An 8203-nucleotide genomic window follows, 5' to 3' on the forward strand; every position below is an offset into this window, starting at 1 on the left:
TTAATTAACATTACCTTTATTAATTTAAACAATGAGATTAAGTCAAAGTCACATAACTGACAATTTGCACAGACGAATTATCAGAGCGAATTTTGATATATTATATTATCCTACTATTGTTATACAATTTATTAACATACTCTTTTTTAGGTTCATTTAGGTTCTTTTGATAACGATAGCAGAAAATAGCTATCGAAACGTCAAGGTAATTTTTCAAATTAATTTCTTTACTAATTGGAATTTTCTCTTACAGCTTGAGCCTAAGTGTGTCGCAGGATACCCTCTAGGTGATAGTTCTTGATTACTTTTTGATAAATAATTCGTTCTNATTGCGAAATAGGAGCACTATTTATCAATCTGTAATAAAAGACGTGAGGAAATTCTGTCCTTTTTAAAGACAAAAATTTTTGAGGCAAAATACCCAAAAAGACGTTTGTAAAAAATATAATAATGTTGTTTTGTAAATAGAATATAAATTAATTAATAGCAATTATATTGAGAAGAACGGGTCCTGAATGTAGTAGATGAATTCCTGTGCACGAAAATCATCGAGCATCCCATTAGAGCTCAGTACATTGAAATGAAGCCCCTAAACAGGATTTGGCACTCGAAAATATGATAGTTTTACCACCCAATTAGGAAATTAATTATTTAGACGATCATAAAGCCGCCAGGCCATTTGTCGGCGACCAGCAACATATTTCAAATGTGCATTTCCAAGTTGCTGATATAAATTGTGTTTGGGGTTTGGCCGGGTGTCTGTGACAGCGACCCGTTTTGCACGACTCTTTTCCCCGAACATACGGAAAATGTTTATTATGAGAAATGTTTGCATAGTTTCGCGTCTGCTATATGTGGGAGATGCTATTTCAGCTCGGTCTTTGTGCCCTTTAAATAGATAGAGCGGATTAGGGCGCCTAGATTCTGCCATTAGGTGTAAATTGCCTAATTAGATGGTACATGGACAATGGGACTTAATCAAGAGATTTACACAAATGGCAAAAATTTATCGATGACATTTATTGTTTAATGTTTTTGTTGCAGGATGCTGAGCTCGGGATTCTGGATGGGTTTGGAAATTCTTGGAATGTACGAAGAGAGCAAGTGAGTAAATTTTGTTTCGTCTTGGTATAAGAACAGGTATCCGTATATAATATATAATAAGGTATATAATAAGTATCCGAAAGGTAATTTTTCGAATCATGAAACTTACTTGATGAGCTTTCAATGTTTAATTGCGTCATGAAGGAAAGTTTCCTTAAATACTTAATTCGTAATTCTTTTGTCTTACACACATGTTTTAGTCACTAAAGCTGTTCCCTCGATCGTTCAATTTCAAATCGACAGATCCAATAAACCATTAAATTTCTAGATTTTATTCTTTTACCACGTCAAAACCTTCAAAGAGTCTTAATATCTATCAAGCACATCGAATTAAAATCCCGACATCTTAACACCTGCTAATAGTACCATTTTTCCTATTCACTCGATAGGAAACCGTTGATATAAGCCTCCTTCTCATATAGTAATTCTTGCTATTAATCCATGTAACTTCCCATTGACTGTTCAATACATCCCAATAACGATAAATTTAACTGTTACGTAAAATATGTCATTCCGAAACAATCGAAATTAACTGTTCCAACTTCGATATTCTGCTCAATTAAGTGCGGGTCGTGATCAAGTGAGCACGATGACTGCGAGGGGACGATTTCTAATGTTTGAGATTATAATTATTACCCCGAATTCAGATAATCTGAGCATTAATCACGTTTGCTTTATGTATGATTCCGCAGGGGCATAAAATCAATGGGATTATGTTATTCTCGTTGAAATCCCAATGATTAGCTCTTCAATTTTGATTAGACCAGTTAGCTTTTTATTGCTTGCGGTTTACCGTTGAATAATCGCAAGAAAAAAGGAACGTTCGGTCATGTGATATCAAGCCTCAGAACACTTTTAAGAGACAATCAAGTGATCTGCCACGTGGTTCTTAACAAGGCCAAGAAACTCACATATTTGGAAGATTTTTACATAATTGGCAGCAACCTATACATGGATCATCTATAAGCACTATCTTAGTGCCTAATATTAGTATAATTCAATTATTCAGGCTCAGATGATGCATATCTTTATAATTATAACTCCCCAATCACTGCTGAGCAACAAGATAATTGCTAATAATAGCAGTATAATCCATATTGTTTTCGCCTGAAGACTCAAAAAGCATAACGCCAGCTCCATAATCAGACAAACCTCTAATTTTGAATGGGCCCCAAATCGACAGCCCAAGGGGAATCGGGTTTTGATTGGAATCAGGAAACGGGTTGGCCGTTTTTAAATTAAGTGATAATATAGGTCGGACCGGATCGATATACCTGTTGATGGGTTCATTTCGGTCGAAATTTTATCTAGATGTTTCTATATGCATCTCAGAGCGATAAATTGTCGAGTTAATGGGAAAAGCGAGACGCAATTTGGCTGGTTTACTTAATATAATCAGATTTTCAAGTTTGTAGTCGTGTGCATCCATTTATTTCTCGTCTAAATGGGGGCTGTAGCTTGAAGATGCTCAAACAAAGACATTGTAGAGGGGCGCGACAAGAATTTATATGCGGCATATTCTTCATTAGAACTAAGTAACCATTAACTGTTTCATCATCAAGCTGAGACTTATTATATTACTATTTATTAAACATTCAAATCTATTAAAACATGGAAACATGAATAGAGTTTTTAGGACTTTTAGGTCGTGGAGCAGTAGACGTTTTGCAACCAAGAGTCGCTTCACTCAACTGATTTCGACCAAAGCCACTGATACTTGCAAACCGTATACTCCACCAGCACCTAAAATTCCGAAAAACTCACCAGCACAAAACGTAGTTCATAAAAAGTGTTTGAATAGACAACTTTCCGTATAATTTTGGCATGCGACTTGAATTCCCAAAAAGATAACAACATAACTTTCCCATTACGTACTTCTAAATTAACATGTGTTTTCATCCCTGGTAATTCCCTAAAAGTGATTCATGGCCAGACAGGCTGACCGCATTTTTAACCCCTTTTAGCCCTTTGTGCGAGCGGTTTTACAAAGGGCCGGGGGTGTGTCGTTTTTATCATGATTCACTACCTTTACTAAATTAAAATCTATGTTCACCTGGAGGACGTTTTTTGATTTTTATTCATTCCCATCTTTAACACATAAGGTTGAATGGATATTTTCAAGCGCTTTCATAAGGTTTTAACTAGAGAGGTGTCATAGGTTCTCTCTGATCAGGGTTTTCTCCTCTTTAAATGCGGTGTTTGGATTGCTTTTTCCGCTAAGAATTAACATTTTGGATTATAAGCTCACACTTCTGATTATAATGATCCAAAATACAAATAATAATTCTAATTTATAGGAATGCCATTACAGTGAGAAGGTGAAGATTAATTAGGGCTGAGCGTCCAAGGCAATATAGTGACTTTTTCGCAACATATACCTACGACTAGATAAAAAGCAGAACATGTAGTAGTAGTAGCTCTAGTACTATTTGTATGTTTGAATTTTATAGGACGTTTGCAGATACATTAATAATCCGACGTAAGTTTCCTAATTTATATCGAATCCAGATTGGTCAATTTACATAATCTCTTGTGTCGCCCCTTTCTTATTACGAGCCGTAAAATAACAGTCGGAAGTGCCGACGAAATGAAATGATTCGTTGAAAACGGTGCTGTAATGAACTTCCTTGCCGAGCGGAAAAACGATGGGAAAAGGAACGAAATCGAATTTGAAAAATTATATATCAATTGCTTGATTTAGGTTCACACATTGCTCAGGAAGTTGCACTTTTCTTGGAAAAATAAACTTAATAAAGGTGCAAGTAAATTATGAAGATTCTTTAGAAATGGGACTCGACGAAATGAAGAAAGGACATGAATAGTTTGCGTCAAAAACACGTTCAAATTCCGCTAGAATGTAACCAATTTTATAAATCCCTAAAAGCCACATTACATTGGTCGTAAATGTACCAAATTTCAATTTCCTAGTGCCTACGGTAAAGTAAAATCGTTTTTCCTTGTTAATAGGAATTGCATTACCTATTTGGCATCAGAAATGCGTTCTGTTAGGATTCATATTCACATTTGCATTATTACTCAACTAATTACATTAAGTTTACTTAGAATTTAATGGAAACATTCAAAATTTAAATAAGACATAGGCGCTTTCATTTGGAAAAATAAAGTTTGTCGCTTGTAATTTATTTTTGAATGTGTCTTAACTCTGCGTAGAAATTTACCATTAAAACACTGCACTTAAAAATAAAAATTAACGAACCTTTTTCCAAAAAACACCCGCTGTATTTGGAGTAAATGTATACTTTACTTCTGGCACTCACTGTAGATGAACTTTTCTCTTAACTTTGCCGGTAAACAGACCATCCCGTATACAACGCCTAATTAAATGAAGTCGCATTGAACCAGTGATGATTATTATTTATATTTATGTTTGTGGCTGTTTCTTTCTTTAACATTTCCGCTAATTGTTTTAGAGTTTCTTGCCCACCAAAAACTCATTTTTTATTTATTCATATCAAAAAGTAATTTACTTTGAAAATTGCATTTTAATGGAACTGAAATGTAAAACACTTGCAGACAATACATGAAAGTGGTTTTTTCGTATTTGTTACTTTCACACTCGTATGTGATAAATGCAGTTTTCATGCAATTACACAAAAGCGACATTAAGTATGCAGAAACGAAACCCCTGATATTTTAGGCAGCATTTGATATGAATTTATAACGTGGAAATTGATTTTTCACTTATTGCCACACGCAAATTACTCTCTAAAGGAACGTGGTTGCTTTGGGTTTTTTTCCTAGGCTTTTAATGAACTGATAGAGTTAGTCAGCACCTTTAGGGAGCCACCCTTGAACATGCACAGGAAACCCCTGATGTGCCACCATTGTGGACGCCAAAAATAGACGTCGCGGCGCGAACCCGACGCCCCTCTTTTTAAATGAGTCATCAGCGGAACTCAACGCGCGTCTTTCTTTTTAATTAGCGCGTATGTTGCCCTCTTTGACCCCCCGCAAAGAGTCAACGAGCACCGGGAGAAACGAACGGAAATGTGTAAATATGTGGATGCACGACTGTCTGGAATTTGTTCAGTTCTAAATGCGCATCCAAGGCCAGTTTCGATTCGGTATTATGTTACTTCAGTTGCTAAACCATATGTTATGTACCCAAAATGGTCATCTTACCATCCTTTTCTTGATGTGACCTCAGATCAAACGAATATTTATGAAAAACAGTAAAAAATCTGGAACTGATGCAGTCAACATTAATCTTCCGAACTCATTTCGTTATTGTTTTGGAGCTGGAGTTCAAAAACTTGGATCCGGATCGGTTTTGTTGCGGCAGCTACAGAAGATTTAATGGAATGTGAGAAACCCTGTGGATACTCCCAAAAAATTGTATGAATTATCAATGGATAACATTCAGAGGAGTTATAGAGGTTATTTTTTGTCGCGATTTTTTCAAGGATTCTATCTAGATTTTGTCTGAAGGATATTTTATTGGCATACGTCGGTTTTTGCCCGTTCCTGCCATACCTACATTCGCAAATTATTAAATTTAATTCGACCCTTTGCCTTCTCCCATTTGTTTTTTCAATTATTGACAAAATTGATCACAATCTAAACCTGTATTGCCTGCCTCTGAAATCAAATAAGATCAGCTGATGATCAATAAACATCCAAATTAGACGATCAGTTTTCTTTAGCATTCTAAAATCACCATCGTCCCCTTCAAATCCTTTATCCCTGTGTCTTAGTTTTTCCTTTTCAATTTAATGAAGCAAATCGTCGACAATCCACTGTACAAGCACGTTTGTAGCTCTAATTTACCGGAACTGGCACATCAGCTGTTTCGCTTTTGGATTCTCGCGTCTGGCTGTCTCTAAGCTAAATTTAGGCTTCAACATTGAAAAAACGCCATTAGGAGAACATTGTGGAGATTCGTCATTGGTCGTTAACGTCTAGACCGAGCTTATTTAAAGATGCAATAAATATTTGGGATTTTATTCGTTGATTCCTGTCATGGACTTCTTTTTCATTCGCTCCTCCATGCTTCTTTAGTACAAGCTTGTATTTTTCACTGACAAAAATCTACACTGCTCTATTCCAATGAAAGCAACAATTTAGAATATCTATCTACAAAAGCGACTGCGTTTATGTTAAAATTTCTCGTCTGCAGAAAATGCTTCAATTCGAGAATAGATTGTTAAAATTCACTCTTAAACAATGCAACACATTGCACTTCAAGGGCGCCTTTCATCTTTATTTAGCTGTAGCACATGAGGCTTGTCGATAAATAAATGAAGTGGAACTTGCGTGCTTTTCACCATTGGAAATGTACCTTAACTTCCGTTCAAAAATCAGCTGCGGTTTTTCTTTTGCAGTTTTCTCAAACTCTTATGTAGCCATTTGAGGACTATGTAGATCTGCAAAATCCACCGCTGAAATCTTACGTGGACATTAGAACTCAGTGTGTCTGTCCAAACATTTGCATTCGATTAATTTAAGTCGACTTTACGCAATTAGAAAAAGTGTAGAGTGAAAACAAAGGCACTTTCATGAAAGCCGCCCTTGAGACGATGCCTTTGCAGTCAATTAGTGTCTGAACGTGCTTGAGTGGTAGTCGGGCCCTCTAAGGGGACGCGATGCCTCAACGTTTGAGCTTCTAATTATTAACTTGCATTCAGTAATGCCGGAATTAATCGAGTTCCCTTTTATGTCCGCCATTATATGCACCAGGTAATAGATGGGGATTTCGGGTTATTGTTGAGAGTCAATAGGAATGAGCGGATTCTGGATTCAACTCGGTTATCGGATCGGATCCAAGTTGCCAAGCCAAAAAACTTTTAATATCTTAGAGTCCCTATTTGGACAAATAAAGTTAAATTCTTGTGACCCACAAAGCAAATCCTCATTTTTGTTATTTCTCCTCATTTGGGCAACTGTTGTTGTTTGCGTTTCACTACATTATCACTCCAATGGTCCATACAGGTAATTTTTTTTTGTTTACAAAGGTTTGTAATCATTTCTAGCAATACTTCCACCATTCTTCCACTTATTTCTGAATTTAATTTTTACGTTTTTGATTTTTTCTTTCCATCTTTCCCTGTCCAAGTTAATAGCAGCAAACAATATGATAATCTCCGGTTATCTTCCTGAAAATGCTGTGTTCACTAAGAGCCGATGTAAAGTTGTTTGTGTCTTTATCTTTGCAATCTATTCATGTCTGCAAGCTTTTCATAAGCTTCTTTGCGCATTGTCTTATGTCTTTTTGTCTGCCCAGTTTTCCGGGCTTATTTGCGAATCTCCTAGCTTGAAGACGATCTTTGAGGGGTCTCTTTCTTCCTGTCACGATTTTTCCCAGGTTCTAACTAAGTAAAGCTTCTGCTTCAAAAACTTTTGAATTACTGTTGGGAGTCTAGTTGAATAAAAAATGTCAGTCTTTTTTTCTGCCGCTGGTTTCAGGTTCGAACTAAGTAAATCTTCTGCTTCAAACACCGTTAAATGCTTGTTTGGAGCCTCGTTGAATAAAAAATGTGTTTTCCACACGTTTGAAATCTAGACATGATCATTTATACCCATCGCCATCCAGCTATAAATTGAAAGTAAATACAATATAAACACAACAGCGTAATATTAGCTTTTGTAATTAAATACGGCAAAACTTGTATTAACAACTTCAACAATCAATCATCGAATCAAATTACTTAAACCCAAGTAGCCCAATATTGTTTAGTACAATTTTAATTATTGTTTTGACGTGAAATGTTTGAGGATTGAGTAATGTTGTTTTTTTCGGCTATTGGGTTGAGCCGAAGCGCGCTTTAACGGTGTTAAAGTATTAATTAAAGCTAACAAGGATGTACTTTTTAATTTACTCGTACAAAACAATTACTTGGGTGTAGGGACCATTAGGTTGATGTTTTATGGGTGGCGCATCAAATTTTAAATAACCAAATCGGTTTTAAACGCTCCACATTTCGGCTACTCCTCCTATTTTAATTTCGTTTCGGCATTTTTGTGTTTGTTTATTTGAATATTTAGTGATAAATCGTAAATTGGATTGCCACAATAGCCGAATGAGCGCGTTCCTTTAACCCAAAAAGATTCAATTTAGATTTCCGTGCACTCTGACTGAGAA

This window comes from Dendroctonus ponderosae, unplaced genomic scaffold (assembly GCF_020466585.1).
Source record: "Dendroctonus ponderosae isolate FM_Combo_2020 unplaced genomic scaffold, Dpon_F_20191213v2 Dpon_F_20191213_8, whole genome shotgun sequence".
Lineage (NCBI taxonomy): Eukaryota > Metazoa > Arthropoda > Insecta > Coleoptera > Curculionidae > Dendroctonus > Dendroctonus ponderosae.